Genomic DNA, 18,800 nt, shown 5'->3' on the forward strand with positions numbered 1-18,800 from the left:
TTGAGATTATGTTCCTTGGAACCCTGTTGCCAATACAATATGAATAAGAGGTACATAGAAACATGTTATTGCTCTAATATTTTCTCTAAAATATTAAATAATCATAATATTATATATGGATAAGCCCATGGTCCAATTGGTATATTTGCTTCTTCCTTCATTGTAAATCATGGTATATTTTAAAAATCCACTATATTTATTCTAAGTGGTAGTTTTTCAGAAAGTTTTTTCAGAAAGAAGACAGATTAAATTTCCTCTATTTGCCCCATTATTCTACTCACCCTTCTTATCTTTGGGATGTTCTGCAGTCTCTAAGCCACCAGAAACAGCTTTCATGGGTCTTGCTAATATATTAAACAAATCCAAAGTGTTCTGTCAATTAAACATTTCCCTGGCATTCTTGAGTCATTTCAGTCAAGTCCAACTCTTTGTGACCCCATTTGAGGTTTTCTTGGAAAAATTCTGGAGTGGTTTGCTATTTCCTTCTCCAACTCATTTGACAGATGAGAAAACTGAGGCAAACAGGGTTAATTGACAAGCTCAGGGTCACACATCTAGTAAGTTTCTGAGACTGGATTTGAACTCAGGAAGACAAGTCTTCCTGACTCCAGGCCTGGCACTCTATCTACTGCATCACTTAGCTGCCCCTTTATTTTTGTCTCTCCAAATAGACTGTATGCAACTTGGACAGGGACTATATTTTACAGTTCTTTTATACTACTCTCAAGACCAATTTGTTGGGAATGTGCTGTGCTGTGCTGGAAATAAGGGATACCCCACAAATTCCTGTTGATTACTGCCCTGAGTAAAGTAATACTTCATCTGATTTGTTAAAAGAAAGAATTATTTTAATTTCTAAGCTATCTCTATCCTTGGTATTATTAAATTATTTTGTCTATTTCATTATTCATTATTTTCTTCTTGTTCTGCATTTCAAAATCTTTTTTAGATAATACTCATACAGAAAACCATTTAATCATTTGATAATTTTCAAAGAACTGCTCTTTTTTTATTTTTAATGTAATTTATAGTTTTAATTAATAGTATTTTTCCAATACAGTCAATGACCTACTCTTAAACTTCTATATCTCTTTTGTATCCTTAAGATATAGTAAACAAAATATTACAAGGCATGAGCCAACATTTTGTAAAGAGCAGAATAACAAATTATTGTTTTCTTTTTTAGCAATTTTCTTGATGATGCTTTTAAATGAAACTAATAATTTGAGAATTAATCCATCCATCAATAAGCACTTATTAAGTGTCTCTGTGGCAGGAATTATGATAGAATCTGGGGGTATCAAGACAAGAATGAAACAAACCCTTCGCTCATAGGGTTTCTATTCTATTGGGAAAAACAATATGCATATATGTAAGTACATGTGGAATAAAGACAAAATAAACATAAAGTAATTTGGGGAGAGAGGGAGCAAGCACCTGGGGGATCAGAAATGGCATCATATAGGTGGTATTTTAGGTGAATCTTGAAGGAAATGGGAGAATCTAAGAGGTAGAGATTAGGAAAGAATACACGCCAGGCATGGGAGACAGTTGGTACAAAAGCATGGAGAAGAAAGATGTGAGTCATGTGTGAGGACCATCAAGAAGGACAGTTTGGCTAGGTTATCAATTATGGGAAAGGCGTAATGCAAAGGATGCTTGGATCCAGGGTTTTGAAAGGCTTTAGAAGGCCGGACATAGGAATTTCTTCTTTATTGAAGAGGCAATAAGGAAGCAAAAATAACATATTTTTGAGGAGCTTAAGAGGTGACAACCACACCTAAGCACCTTTAAATAATCTTAAAAGGGAATGAAATAAAGATACTTTCAGTATAAACAACAAGCTAAAAAGCAAAATCTATTTTAAAGAGGACATAATCTTATTGGTAAAGTATTTGATATTCCACTCCCAGAATCATAGAATCTTGGGATTGGAAGGTTTCTTAGGCCATCTAGTCTCACCCACATATGAACTGGAATCCCCTGAAAGCATCCCTGATAAGTAGTCATATGAACTCATTTCAAATAACTCCATTGGTGGGAAACTGGCTATCTTCAAATAGTGTGAGGTTCACTTTGGTATAGAACTATTTGTCATAAAGTTTTTCTCTGTTCATATTTGATTCTTTTTAACTGTAGAATACCTGAGAAAACTGGCACCATACTCCTATATTGTAGTTTCCCCATGAAACTCATTTTTATAACTTCTTGTGAGATTTGTAATTTGTCTACTGACTCCAGATTGTGAGCAAAAAAAAGAGTGCTGACAATTCAATTCAACTCAACAAGCAATTACTGAGTAAGCAGTATTTGTAGAGTATTGTGCTAAGCACCAGAAAAGAAAACAAAAAATGAATAAAATATAGATCTGGTCTCTATAAATAGCTTACCATAAGGTAATTGGGAATGAGACATGTTCACAGCAGTGGGAAGAAAGGAAAGCCACAATCTGTTTTCCCTATTACCAAATCATAGTCTTCTAAGAACAAAGAGTTAATATATGCCTTGGACTTTGGAAGGACAGCTGTTTCAGATGCAGAATGTTTGAACTTTAAAATCTATTCAAGCCAAAAATTAGACCAATAGTTTTATGTTAGTATATAGGATTGAAAAGTTTTCATCTTTTGTGAGTCTCTAACTATAAGAGTTTTTAGTCAATAGGAATATTCAGGAACTCAATTACTAGGTAATATAGTTTTGATGGATAAGTCCCACAAAACTAGGCTATGGAAATTTACCACCCTGCATTTATTCTGACTAATAAAGCAGACTGTGTGATAAGTCCAAGGACTGGAGATTTAATTCATTTCTAACAAACCAGATTACTCACCCCAATTTTTTCTTAAATATAAAGGGCAATACATAGCAACAAATAGGAACATGTTTATTTTAATGCCCATTATATAACAGGCAAAAAAATACTCCAAAGTTAGGCAACTCATTCCCATTTTACAAAAAGGGAGGAAATGAATGAGCAGAAAGATTAAAAAAAAAACCTGTCTAATAGATAAAAATAAAGGTTGAGCTCCAGGTCAGCTAGATGTAAGCTCCTTATTGACAAAGGACCTATCTTTTATAGTGAATACCATATAGAACAGTATAACACATATTAATAAATATTATTTACTGAGCCAGTATAGTAGAGTTTAGATTTCGTATTCTTCATTTTAAACACTGAAATGAAAATGCATTGCAGCAGTATCATTAACAAAGGGAATTAATATTACTGTACATGTATTTACATCCAAATTTTGCTTCCTATTAAAACAATTCTACCAGCTAAGGCTAATAGTCCAATAAGTCATTTTCATGCTTACTGGTTAGCCAAAATATTTTGAATCTTACTTCTTATAATCACCAAAAATTTATTGTATAATCATACATAAAGCTCAAGAAAAAATAAACTATGTTGATTATATTTTCTATTTTCTGTCATTAGCATCAATTTCTTTTATTTTCTTAAATTCCACTCCATAGGCTAATGTTAAAAGACTTAAAGTACGTTAAAGAATAAAATAAATTATAGTTCTAATTAAAAGGAAAGCTGTATGAAAATTCACCAGCTTAACATAAAAAGAAATCTCACATTAGTAAGTTATAAAGCACTATTTTTTTCTGTATCTTGACTAAATGCTAAGATTAAATCTGGAATCACAGGAGCATAAACTAGTCTATGTTGTAATTTGAAGATGGGGAAAGTGCAATTTTTTGGTAAAGTACAGCTTAGCTTGGAGTACCCATAAATACAAATAGAAAAAGTTGCCTGTGAAAAATTATTCTTGGCTATCTAAAATTGTCCTGATTCTGAACCAATCAGAGTAGCACCCTAAATCACGAATATTCAGGTACCAGGAATGTGTTTCCCTTCTTAATACTTTATTCATAATCATTTATAGAATCATCTCAATTCAGGAAAAACTTTTTATAAAGTATCATAAATAGCATAATTTTTAGATTGATAATATTCTTACAGTATCATCACTTTCAAACACAGTGCAGAATCAAAGCATCATATTTGGAAGGGATCTTACCTTAAAAATATAGTCTGTTCCAAGTGCCAGATTCTCTCTCTCTCTCTCTCTGGATGTATACATAAACACACACACACACACACACACACACACACACACACACACACACACACAGAGCCTGGTGAACATTTACTGAGTAGTCAAATCAACAAATATTTGGGAATATGGTGCAATGGAGAGAACACTAGTCCTGGAATCAGGAAGTTTCATGTTAACAATTTCAAATCCAGCTCTGGGTAAGTCACTTGACCCATTTTGTCTGAGTTTGCTCATCTGTAAAATGAGCTGGAGAAGGAAATAGCAAACCACTCCAGTATCTTTGCCAAGAAAATCCAAAATCTCGTCACAAAGAGTCTGAAACAACAATGACAACAACAAACAATAACAACAGTAATTACCCTCAAGGATCTTCTAATTTTATATGAGAGATAAGATATACAAAAACAAAGGCAAAAATGTGTATCATGAAAGACATATAAAAAGTTTTGGGAAAAGAGGAGAGAGAAAATGACTTTCAATTAAGGGAACAGCATACTAGGAGAATATTGGTTTTGGAAAGAGAGGATATGGATTCTAAATCCATCTCTATTTACTGAACCTTTCAGGGTTCTAGGCAATTCTCTTTTTTTTGTTTGTTTGTTTGTTTGGTTTTTGCGGGTCAATGGGGGTTAAGTGACTTGCCCAGGGTCACACAGCTGGTGAGTGTCAAGTGTTTGAGGCCGGATTGGAACTCAGGTACTCCTGAGTCCAGGGCCAGTGCTTTATCCACTGTGCCACCTAGCCGCCCCCCTAGGCAATTCTCTTAAACTAGAAATAGCAGAAAAGGCCAAAACGAATTGCTCTCAGTTCCCTGTATCAGGGAAATAAGAAGTCTAATCGGCATAGCTATTATAAATTATAAACATGGGTTCAACCTAAATCTCAGTATGAAACTGACTATTTAGGAAGAACAAAACACGATTTCCTTTCACTTTCCTTGCTCTACTAAACTTTTTATTTCTACTAAACTTATTATCCATAAAGTTAATCTTAATGAAAGCTCATGAAGCTCAGTGATATACACAAAGGTGCCTACAGTCACAGAATCACTGGATCTCAGTTAGAAAGTCATCAGAGGCCATCTAGCTCAGCCCATGAGTGAACAGGAATATGCTTGGTATTGCCTTTGGCAATAGGTAGTAAAACAGACACCATTTCACAACAACCTGTGAAGAGATGTTTATAATCTCCTCAGAAAGCCATAATATCACTTTAGGACAGCTCTTAATTACATATCAAAGAATTCTTTATAAACATTTTTCATATGTCCAACATCTCTTGGTACAGTCCAAATCTCAAATATTCTGCCCCATTATACCCTGAACTATCTTTTTTTAGACCATGTATATTGAGTTTTGATTTGGAAAATATGGTCAGCATACTTTTATACCTTAAAACTGATCCTATTTGTACAGATTAAACCCCTTAACCACTGCTAAGCAGTTTCTAACTACCTCCTTCTATATGTACTTAGCATTCCCTGCCCTCCCAGTCCAAGTGTTAGCTATTCCCATGATTAGATCAGAAATGTCCTTTCAGGTGTGAAGATAGGGGTAAAGAAAACACCTATTATTAAAAGCTTATGCCTTTTTTGTGTCATCAGTTAAGAACTTTCCCTTCCCATCTGATAAAAGGGATACTATTTTTTATCATTCTTATGGGTTTAATATATTAATTTTTTCAGCTTATTTTTATTCTTTTGACAAGTTACTTTTCATTGCTTACTTCTTTTCTGATTTGACCTAGTTCCAGTCCCAAATTTGGTAACTAGTCAAGCTTCACTTTTGTGAGATTTCTCTTTGTATTTTCAAAGCTAATTAAGCATCCAACTGAATTTCCCCTAAGTGGCCAAGCTGCACTCTAAATAACCAGTTTCTCCATGAATTCTGTGGAAGGTTGGCACTATACCCTAGGGCTAAGCTACATCTTGATTGATGGAGAATTTTTGGCTATATTAGGTAAAAACTCACTAATGAACAACATCCAGCTGACCTCATACCATTCTTCACAGCTCATCCAGACATCCACCAATAAACTGGGCCTACAGAAAATCCCCAAACGGAGTGACAAAGAGTCAGACATGACTGAAATTTCTGAACAACAACAAGTCAGGTAGGGAATCTTGCAATATGCCCTGATCCAGGGCATTCTTATATTCACCAACTACTAGGGGCATAGGAAGGTGCTAATAAATGTTGCAGAAGCAACTGGAAAGTGAAGTTTTAGTCTTAACCTGCATTATTAAAACTGTCACCACAAATCTCTGAAGTTAGGATAATCAACAAAACAACAAATTAAGTTCTGATGTGTAGGTGTTGACCAGTTTCCAAGGTGCAAATCCTCTGACTGAACAGGCTTCCATACTCCTGACCTCTCCCCTTTCCAACTCTTGTTTTTGCTCTGAGAATAGAAATCAAATTTCAATCATAAAGAAGATGTGATAATAGACTACCGTATGACTATTTACAACCCCATAGATTCTCTAGGCTAAAACTCTCTTCTTAGGTTCTCAATCCCCTATATTTGATTCCTTCACCACCAAACCCCGCCCCCCCCACTACATTAGAATGTAAAGTTCTTTGAGAGCAGGGATTATCTCACTTTTGTATATGTAGTGCCAGGATTAGCACAAAGGTTGATACATGGTGGAACTTAAAAGTGCTTCTTCACTCATTCATTCATTAAATCAGAATCTTCTAATCATATTCCTTTAAGTAAAGTCACAATGAGGAGAAAAAGTACCCAGTGCTGAAGAATTTTCAGGGTTTGAGGTAAGAGGAAGTAGCTAAGTAAGAGGGCTGTGCAACCAGTTAGTAGTAATGTGTAGAATAAGCAAGTAGAAACTAAGAAAAGTATTTGTAACCCCCCCACACACACACACACACACAACTGCCCCACCCCAGCATTACTCTCATTCTGGAATGAATCAACAACAGAAATTTGTAGTTTATTTGGTTTATCAATGGTGAGGACAGGAAAATACTCAATAATGATTTGATCTCTTAAAGAGACAAGATAAAACAACAACAAAAAAACAACAAAAGAGACAAGATTAAAAAAGGGATATTATAATAAAAAAATCAAAGAGACTTCTAGGTATGGGGTAATATAAAATTACCTATAAGTATGTTCATTAGTATATATATGAAATGGATCCCATATCTACACTTCTAAATTAGGTGTCATTCCATACCCACATCTCAACCTATACATATACTCCACATGCTCAAACAACATTTTAAAAACAAAACTCATCATCTTTTTCCCCCTAAAATTCATCCCTACATCTGGCCTGGCTATTTCTGTCAAAGGGACCATCCAGGTTTACAAACTCTATATCATACTCAGTAATTCTATATCATCCTCAGAATTATTCTCAATGGCTAACCACACTTCTCCACTCATACACACATTTGCCATGTCCTACTCATTCTATCTCCAAAACTCCTTTCCCATCAGTTCAAACCTGAACTACTTTCTCACCTACACCATTGCAATAGCTTCTAAATCAGTTTTTCTGCCTCCACTCTCTCCTCTCCTCATGTCCTCATCCACATAACTGCCAATTTGTTTCTGAAAGATACAAAAAATGGACTTGACCATTCTAGCTTCTCCTGTAAATATTCAACAATAAAGTCCCTAACTGCCATTAGTTTCAGTTGTCAAACACATGTATATCTACCTGCATTCATTTCCAAGTATCACAGCATCAGAGATTTAAAGAAGGGCCCTCAGAGAGAAGGTAGACAGATTGACAGAACGGATTATTTTATTTTTGTATTCGTAGCCACAGTATCAGGTACATACATAGTAGGTGCTTTGTAAATGTTGGCTGATTTATTAATTCATATTTACATGCAGCATCCTCATTTTACATATAAGGAAACACACCCAGGTAGAATTTGTGATATTTCCAATGAACAAGTACTAAAGTAGCAGAACCAGGTTTTGTACCTAAGTGTTTTGAATCCAAATCCAGCCAGAGCTTTTTTCCTCTTTATTCCTATCTCATTTTAGCTCCTTCTGGGTCTTTTATATACTAATCTTTTCATTTCCCCTTTTTGCTTGAATTATTGGACATGGGAACTGTGTCTATAACTATTCATATATGAGGCAACTGAAATCCTACTTGAATGACAATTCTCTCACCCTGAATTCTTAGAAGTCTATAACTGGTGAGATAAGTAGGAAAGACTTTAAGTATTAGGGCTAGAAATGGAACAAACAAAATCTAGATAGGTCAGTGGTACAGTGGATAGAACACTGGGCATGGAGTCAGGAAGTCTGAGTTAAAATCTTGCCTCAGACATGCACTAACTTTGTTACCCTGGGCAAATCAATTAACCTCTCTTGGCCTCAATTTCCTCATGTGTAAAAGAAGGATAAATAATAACACCTATATCAAGGGCTCAATGTTAGGATCAAATTAGATTATATGCAAATCACTTTGCAAAGCTTAAAGTGCTATAAAATGATAGTTATATTTGTTATTAGATAATAATAATAATTATTATAGCTAGCATTTATATAACTAACCTATCTTATTTCAGAGAAGTTCAGCACCAGATAACTGCTGAGCAGGTGATAAATTTCTTTGGCCATAAATGGCATTTGCTAAAGCAGAGAGAGCTTACAATCTGCATTTGTGGAGGAATGTGTCCATTTTGATGAAATTATTGATCTTTAAAGTATCAAAGTACAACATACCATCGCTTTTACTCACATAATCAATAATCATTTCTTAAACACTTATTTTATGCCACCAAAGAATCCCAGGTACTGGGGATACAAATAAAAAGAAAAATACTCCTACTAACAAGTGGCTTATCACCTTTTATTCTAGCATTCTCCCCCATAGGTTATCTCCAGTTTATCCTCTATATATCCTGTTTATAAATAGTTCTTTGCAGGCGATTAGACTGTGAGATACTTTAGTACAGCAATGGATTTTGCCTTTACTATCCATATCCCCAGCACTAAACACAGTGTCTGGCACATAGTAGGCACCGATTAATTTCTTGTTGACTTGACCTACAAGAATGTATGTATGTGTGTGTGTGTGTGTATATATATGTATGAATATATATGTATGAATATATATTATATGTTATATGTGAAGGCCCAGAAAAAATTAATTTTTTCTCTTTTCCATCCTTTAATATTAGATTTTATAATCCCAAGAAGAATGAGAGGCTTAATAATATTGTTGATATTATTTTGATAGATTGATAAATTGATCCATTGATAGATAGATATGCAGTACAGTTAGAATCCATCTGGTTCTGAATTTTTCAACCTTGGGGGAAAATCATTACCTACTCCATATTAGGTATAGGGCAAAGATAAATCAGTTCTGTCCTGGAGAACTCAGTTTTCCCTATTCTATCAACTCTTTCCCAGAGAACTGTATTGTACTCTGCACATAATACAAAGCATATTATAAAGACTTGGTTGCTAACCTTCTTGGAGTATAGTATCTAAATAGGGAACACCGATGCATAAAATTATCTAAAAGAACATACACAAGTACAACTGAAGAGACATCAAGCACATATGTATGCAAAATATTTGTGAAATATGTAAAGTGAAATATTTACCATTCACCAGGGAAGTTTTTGGTTCAACATGATTAAGCAACCTAAAATGAGAAAAATGTTTCAGCCTAAGCTAGATTTTCGCTTAATATAAAGTTGCAAAAGCTTTTTCAAAACCTCAGGCCTATATATCCAAAATACGTGCTTTGAGGAAAAAGTCAAAAGAAATTGGATGTGGTGAACAACAAAAAGCATCACAAAAATGAATTTGCTGTATCTTAACAGGAAAATACAAATTAATTATATAACAGCTATTTCAGCATCACCTGTTGGTATACTGCCAGATCATCAACTAGTCAATGTCAATATGAAATTAGAAGAAAGGATAGAGATGACAAGATGCTCATGTGATTAAAGCAGCTCAAAACTGACTTATTTGAACAAGCAATTGATTATCTTAAAATAGGAAACAGATAAAAGTATCAAATGAAATTATTACTTTTTCATAGAAAAGCTTATCAGAACAATAGTTACCACAACAAAGAGGCTGAAAAGGCATAGAAACTGTCTCAGCTATCAGGCAATTGATCTACTTTTTAATCATAGAGACATGGCAGCCAAGAGCAGTACCAGTTAGGAGTACAAACCAAAAGTTCAAGACAAGAGTGGATTAGTACAGAAGATGGTGAACAATTATCATTCCATTAAACAATGGAAAATTGTTGAGGACAAAATGAAGAAGTAGAGAACTAGGCATTAGACTCGGTAAATTAGATCATCAAAATTATCTACAGATGAAATTAGAAAGGTAATAATAGGAGACATGATACAAAACAGATCTGCTACCCTTTCTATAAATCATCTAATTTCATTAATGATAACAATGGAAGTACCATAGTTAGGCTACCACCATAGTAACCAAGCTATGTGAAGAAGTGACAGTAATGTTGAATATGAAGAAAGAATTAGTTAGATTTAACTAAATATAACTGGAAAAATTCATTGTAAAGGTAAATAGAATTTTAATGTACTCAATAATTAATTTTAAGATATTTTAGAGATGGAAAAATTTCAAAAGAATGAAAAAGTTCAACGATGATCACCTTAGCAAAACAGGCAAGAAAGAATACATTAATAACTTCACATCTATGTGTTTATGCTTCAGTTCTTTAAAATCTTTATAATAAAAGTTGATAATTATAAGACTCTTCATGTTGAAAATATAAAAAGGGAATAAGGTAGTTTGTTTTTGTTTTTTTCCAGAAGTTGATTCATAGTTGACAACATTTAAAAAAACACACAATTGACTAAGGAGTGTAAAGAATGCAACTCAATTTGTGGGCAACCACAAAAAGTGATGTCAACCCAAACAAAATGAAGCTTCATAAGCTTTCCTCAAACAATCTGTCTTTGACACATATAAGAAAGTCACACGACATTCCATGCCAAATTTGGCCAAGAAGACAGCTTTGTTCAAAATCCCATCGAGTAACCACAAGTGACCAATAAAATGGGGTACTTGCAGTCTTGTTCATCTAAGGGATTTTGAGAGTTAGAGAGAATCACTCTGAGAGATCAGACAGAAGTAGATTCTCAATGAATTTTGAAGTTTTCCAAATGTTTTTACCTTCCCTTATTGTAATGTGTGCAAAAACACTACAAAGATTTTCCATTTGTGAGGTGTGTGTGTTTGTGTGTGTGTATGGGTGTTATTTAAAAGAGAATTTCCTAATCCTCCACACTAAGGGGAAAATGTGCTTGTGTATTGGTGGGTAGACAGACAGAAACAGAAAGACTAAGACAGAGACAGAAACAGAGACACAGAAAGAAAAAATGTAAATATCCAAGATGATGAAAGGCATTTAAAGAGGCAGCATATTTATTTAATCGATTTTGTTTTGTTTTGTGGGACAATGAGGGTTAAGTGACTTGCCCAGGGTCACACAGTTAGTGTCAAGTGCCTGAGGCTAGATTTGAACTCAGGTCCTCCTAAATCCAGGGCAGGTGCTTTATCCACTGCTCCACCCAGCTGCTCCTTATTTAATAGATTTTGAACAAACACTGCAAATCAACAATAATCTAGACTCCAAATTGAAGGGGAATAGGACATCAGTTTGTATATCTCTTTTAGAGATTGCCTAGCACTTTCAGTACCTCAATATGCTGCTGGCACCAAAGTCCACCTCTTCTTCAGCAATGTTTTTTTCTCTCACTCATGCTTTGTGGCTATCAATCATGGTACAACAAAATCTTGGAAAAATCAAAACTGTTGGTGACCCAAAGGGCAATAGAGAGACAACCAACAAAGGGATATCCCGCCCTTTTTGGAAAACATTCACTGAAAGCAAATCAACTCTCTCAAGGAAGGCCATTCCACTCTTAGATAGTTCTAATTATAAGGAAGTTATCTCTTACATTATGCTTATTTGCCTTCTTGTATCTTCTCTTTATTGCTTTTAATTCTTCCTCCAACAGCCAAAGAGAAAAAGTTGGTGTAGAGGTTATAGTACTGACCCTGTAGTCAGGAAGACCTGGGTTCAAGTCCTGCCCCAGATACTTATGAGCTGTGTGACCCTGGATAAGTTACTTAACTTCTCTTAGGTTTACTTCCTTGTCTACAAAATAAGACAGTTGAATTCAATGATTTCTAAAGATATTTTTAGCTCCAAATCTATGTTTTTATATTTAATTTTTTTCTACATGGGAGAATTTAAAGTACTTGAGAGAAGATATTATGTCCTCTTGTCCCCCTCCCCAACCCTGTGTGCGTGTGTGTGTGTGTGTGTGTGTGTGTGTAAGTGGACCCCTTTGGCAGTTCAGTGAAATCTGCAGACCCCTTCTAAGAATGGCTACACATTTAAAAACAAAGAGGATTACAAAAAGACCCCAATTATATTGAAATAGTTATCAAATTCATTTAAAAATTAAAATCACATATTGAGCAGGCAGTGAAGTGGCACAGTGGATAGAGCACTGGCCCTGGATTCAGAAGGACCTGAGTTCAAATCTAGTCTCAGACACTTGACATTTATTAGTTGTGTGACCCTGGGTAAGTCACTTAACCCTCATTGCCTTGCAAAAAAAATCACATATTGAGAAAACAGACACAAACCAATCTAAGTTCTATTGAGTAAAATTAAAATGTTTTCAAATATGTAATAGAATAGAGTTGGATAGGATTTGGGATTGCAAACATCAATCAACTTAAGAAATCCTTCTACAAAATCACTGACAAGTGTTTAATTCTCTCCTTGAACACTTTCAAGGAGAGGTAGCTCACTTACCCAAAAAGATATTTTTAGGACCAATTTAATTGTTGAAAAGCTCCCCTTTATATTGAACTGGCATCTGCTGCTTATAACCCCTGTCCACTGGTCCAAGTTATTTTACTTGACTTGCTTTAAGCTATTCATCCATGCATTGTGCTGCTTCCTTGATTAAATAGGGCTTCATTTAAAAGGCAGACTCATACTTTAAAAAATAACAAGTGGGATAATTATGAAAAAATGCTTTGTAAAATGAAAATCTTTGTGCAAAATATGAGGCCTAATGTGCATTGCATTATGGATTATGCCATATTATTGCTGCAACACAAATTATTATTCCCAACCTTCAAATATGAGAGACTAAACTGGTACTGTGTTGGGAAAAATCTCCTAAATGACAATATCTTTTCACCACTGCCTATTTATTTATTTATTTTTAACATGCTTTCACATATATTCATTGCTCTCAAGAAGTCTTTTTTTCTTTTTCTTTTCTTTTCTTTTCTTTCTTTCTTTCTTTCTTTCTTTCTTTCTTTCTTTCTTTCTTTCTTTCTTTCTTTCTTTCTCCATTTTAATCCTGTATTAGCATTGTCTCCATATCCTCATGCTGCTGCTCTTAAGATAAAGCATGTATTACAGGTCCTTGCCAGAAAAGAACCCGTGGCTCATTTGATAGCAACATCACAAATTATCCACCCAAAGCACAGATCATCAACCTGACCCCCTCTTCAGATTTTTTATTAGAACTGAAGTAATTGATCCTGACAGAACAAAGAGGAGATTCTTAGAGCCATAAAAATTCCCTTTGCTGCCACCATTATAACTGAATCTTACCTCTAATGGATTCTGTGGCCAGGACACTTCTATAATAATGTCTAGTACCTAACTCTAGCCATACATGGATGCTAGGTGGCAAAAGGACCCATTTAATTAAGAAGATAAATTTATATAGTTTAATAATTCAAATTAAAGATTTGAAACTATAGAATTGCATTAAAATTCCCTCAATCTTGCATAAGTGTATACATAATGCGATTTTCTCTCCTGAAGAATACCTGCTATAAAGTAGATTTTTAATGTCATATCCTTTATAAATATTAAAGCAAGACATCATTTGGTAAGTGTTTAGATAATTCATGTCAGTGTAATTGTCTCTAATTTTAAATAGACCCTTTTAACAAAAAGAACAGATTAATCTTGTGAAAAATTGATGTGGAGATAAATCCACTTAGATAGAAAACTGGAAAAATAGAGAAAGTTCAACTTAGAAATAGTTATCTAGAATAATGCAATATAGTGCAATCACCTATTTTTCCAGACTTTTATTATTGGCATTAGTCATATCAGTATAGTAATGCTCTGATTAAAACATCCTCTGGGAGTAAAGCCCTTAAAAAACATTAATGGGTTGTTTTTCCTTTAACTTCATAAATTACAGGAAGGAGAATCTCATGCCCTAGTGACAAAAACCCTTCTGACACTTTTATTTATTTTTTTCTGTCCAATTAAGTCTAAGCAGAGCCAACTCATCTCTAGGCAGAACTGGGGAGCTCAGGAAGTTTGCCTTCTTTGTCCATTTCCTCCCTCAGTGACAACCAGTCTTTTTATTTCAAAGACCAAATGCCCATTCCCAGCCCAAAAGGAAAAGATGAAATAAGCCTTTAATACTTGTTGATTAATTTATTACACTTTAGTATTAATAAGTTTTGATAGATCATCTCAACTAACATTTGCTTATTTACATTTCAGACTTTTTATATTGCATTGAGGGTTGAAAAAGTTTTCATTTTCTTGTTGTTATTATTGTTGTTTTTCCCACTGAAAGAAATTTCAGGCATCAGCCATAAGGTGAGAAGAATATATTTGAGCAGGAGGATCACTGAAATCATTCCATGATCTTTTCCCACTTAGTCCACGAGTCTTCTGTTTTCCGGAGGAGGAATAATCTGGGGCAGTCATTTTGGTTTGGGCTGCTGAAGGTATTCCCTGAGAGGTAAGTGGGGTAGAAAAAACTGTCCCGTAATTATTGGCATATTTAAAAACCTAAAATAAACCTTAATCTAGAACAAGTTCATCTGAAGTCTCCCTTCTCCAGACAGCCCTTCTTCTTTTTATCAGTGCTGGTTAACTTCTCCCACTTACTTTCCCTTTGACAGCATATGCAACATTACTCATATAGAATTCCCTGTCTCTTCAACCAAAAAGGAGAGGTACAAACTCTTATTTGTTGGCCATTATTATTAAATAGCACTCAATTTTCTTGAATTGCTTTTTTCCTTTACATTTCTGGATTTGTTTTGTTGTATTCCTGATTCTGCTTATGTTAATCTTCAACAGTTCAATCTTGTCTTCCAATCTATTGCTGTATTTTTCATATTCATAGTTTCTTACAAGACAATTATATTCTATTGCTTTTGTGTACTACAATTTGTCTAACATTTTCCATTTTTTGCTATCCCAAAAGTCTATTGAACAATAAGTATTAAAAATAATCTATTATGTGCCAAGCAGAAATGCTGTTAGGCATTTTAGTGAATATGGTGCCTTACTTTTGTCCATGACTTTCTTGAGGTGTATGTTTAGCAGTGGGATCTTTGAGTCAAGCATATGTCTATTTAATTACTTAAACCATCATATTCATATTTTCCAGAATACCTAAACCAATTTATAATTCCACTAACAGTGCATTAACATACCTGACTTCCTGAAGCCCCTCTAACATTCATTGTTTCCATCTCATGTCATCTTTGAAGATTTCCTGGGTGTGAGGTAAACCTCAGAGTCATTTCAATTTGCATTTATCTTATTATTAGTGCCTTGGAGCAGTCCTCCATATAGTTGCTAATAATAATTTTCAACCCATCTTCTGAAAACTATTCAAATCATTTGACCATGTATCTAATGAAGAATTTATTTTGGTGACCCCAAATAATATCTTTAAAGCTAGACCTCTTATTTACCAATTAGGGAATAGTTCTTGGTCTTTCACATGTGTGCTACTTCTCTATCTATTGTATATTGAAGACTTTTTTTTTATCAAATATATTCAATGGAGAGATTCCCCCCCCATTTGACAGTATTTCTTCTTATCCCAGATAAATTAATTTTGTTCATATTTTTCCAGTTTCAAGTAATCAAATTGTGTCTTTATCATTAATGAAAATTCCCCCTTTTGCTGGCTAATATTTCTCCCATTAGGCATAGTTGTGCTTCTTTCCATTGCTCTCCAACTTTTTCATAACACATTTTAAAATTTGAACAACTGATCATTTGGCATTTACTGTAGCATTTGATATACTGTTCTAAAACTTCTTTTTTTTTTCTTTTTTTTCTTTGCCAAACTCATTTCAATGTTTCTTAGAAGTTCTTTTCTTTTTTTAATTTTTTTTTTAATGGCAGGGCAATGAGGGCTAAGTGACTGCCCAGGGTCACACAACTAGTAAGTGTCAAGTGTCTGAGGCCAGATTTGAACTCAGGTCCTTCTGAATCCAGGGCCAGTGCTTTATCCACTGTGCCACCTAGCTGCTCCAGAAGTTCTTTTCAAAGAGGAATTTCTTCTTAGAATAATTTATATTTTTGGTTTTGTCAAACTAAACCTATTGAATTAGTTTCTTCCCCTCCCCCCCACTTCTTGCTTATCTAGTCTATTGTACTACTCTACTTTAATGTTTCTTAACTAGCATCAATTTTTTTTTTTGATAATTGCTGCTTTATAGTTTGGGGTCTGGAATAGCTTTTCTCCCTTCAGTCCCATTTCCCCCATTATATACATTGAGATTCTATTATTCTGTTTATCTAAACAAATTTTATTATGGTTGTCTAACTTTTATAAAATAATCACTTGGTACTTAGGTATAGCACTAGCTTTTAAATTAATTTATATAGTATAATCTTTAAAAAATATATTGGTATGTCCCAACTAAGAACAGCTAATTTATCTAATGATGTAATTTTTTCTCTTTGTGTAAAGAATTATGGTAAAAATCATAAGGATAACCATGCTCTCAGACCCCTTCTGATGGGACCTGTTAAAGGACATGTATAATCAATCAGTGGGTCTTAGTTGGTCAATGTATGTCCTTGTGAGAAGAGACTAGGTTAAAAGTTGACTGGAAACTGATATAAGAAGAGCTACTATCACAAGCTACGAAGTGTGAGGAGAAATGACTTCTTCTAAAGTAGACTCTTAGAATATAACCAAAGTTAATTCACTGCCTGGATTTCCAAATGGAATATGAAGGTAAAAGGATTTCTATCTTCTCCTCATAGTAGCTTTAGAACTAAAGTAAAAAACATCATTACTGGGGACAGGGGACAGCAACAAAAGGAGAAATTGTTTGCTGAAAGTTAAAGCGATATCTGGCTTAGATGTCTCCCAAAATTGTGCTAGCCAATAGATATGCCCAAAGTTAATGTCTTTAGTGTATCTTAGTAACCTCTTCAATATTTTATGCATTTCAAAATTACTTTTATGAATTTTTTATTTTATAAAATTCATCTTTTTGATAACTTTTATTTTTTATGTTCTCTGTATTTCTCCAGAATCCTTCTTCTTTTCCAGAGAGGTAGTAACATAATATTTTAAAGAAAAAGAGGGAAAATCAACAAAACTAATTATTAAATTGATAAAGTCTGAAAATATGTGCTTTGTTACACATCGAAGGACCTCCCCCTCTGCAAAAGAGTGAGGTGGTTGGTGCCTTCTCATAGAGCTTCTTTAAAGCCATGCTTTTTCTTCATAATCTTATAACATTCACTTTTGGGGGGGGAGTAGTTCTTATTCCTTCAGTTTATATTGTTTCAGTCATTGTGTATTTTATTTTCTTAGCTATTACTATTTCATTCTCAGATCATATAAATTTTCCCCTGCTTCTCTGTATTCATCATATTTGACTTTTTATATCACCATATTATTCTGATATACAAATGTACCATAATTTGTTTTGCCATTCCCTAATTAATGGGCATCTACTTTGTTTCCAGTTGTTTGCTACATAAAAATTCTGCTATAAATATTTTGTCATATATGTGGCCATTATTATTATTAATGATTTCCCTGTGGTATATGCCTAGGAATTGAATCTCTGGGTCAAATGGTATACTCATTTATTCACTTTCTTTGCATCATTCAATATTATTTTCAAAAGGAACTTTATTGATTCACAGCTCCTCCAACAACGAATACAAGTGTGTCTATATTCCCAAACCTTTCTAACATTTACTTTTTCCATTTTTGTCATCTTTGTTAATATTCAGAGTATGAACCTCATGGTTGTTTTTATTTGGATTTATCTTATCATTAGTGATTTAGAGACTTATTTCATATGGTTGTTAATAGTTTATGAATCTTTATTCAGGAAAAAACTTCAACGTGGTCTATATTTGGAAGGGTATCATGGATGCTGATAGATACAGATATGTTGCACATGTATAAATACTACATGAATATATATATTGCATTCATTTATGGGCTATTATGAGCTATTATGGGTTATTAATAGGCAGTCATTAATGGGTTATTTATATCATTGAATAAAACATGCCAATCAATAAGATCAAGAATCCATTTGAATATTTCAGCTTATAAATAGGAGAGGATTAATTTCATATTGCCTATTTTTTTCTTGATAATTGTTCACATTTTTATTTCCCTTATTTCTAGTTTTGTGAAAAATGTTCTCTTTTTGAAGTTTATTTTCTTTCATTTCAGGAATACCCTCATTTCAACTCCTTTGTTGAAGATCCGTTTTTAAAATTGATAATTAAACTCAGTTTTGAAAGATGTTTTAATTGCATCTTGACCTTTTTGATTTTTAGAATATTTTATTTGAATATTGTCTCACAGGAAAGCATAATCTTAGTTAATTATAACTAAAGTGCCTTTAAAGATAAAGACCATTTTCCTGATGATTTAGAAAATTTTCCATTTG

General features: G+C 33.8%; 1 protein-coding gene across 2 annotated transcripts in view; it reads right to left on the minus strand.

The window, feature by feature from the left end:
• The window catches only part of ZFPM2 (zinc finger protein, FOG family member 2), a 594,441-nt gene that overhangs the window by 503,565 nt on the left and 72,076 nt on the right, over positions 1-18,800 (minus strand). The gene's annotated exons all lie outside the window — the stretch shown is intronic.

This window comes from Dromiciops gliroides, chromosome 1 (genome assembly GCF_019393635.1).
Source record: "Dromiciops gliroides isolate mDroGli1 chromosome 1, mDroGli1.pri, whole genome shotgun sequence".
Classification (NCBI taxonomy): Eukaryota; Metazoa; Chordata; class Mammalia; order Microbiotheria; family Microbiotheriidae; genus Dromiciops; species Dromiciops gliroides.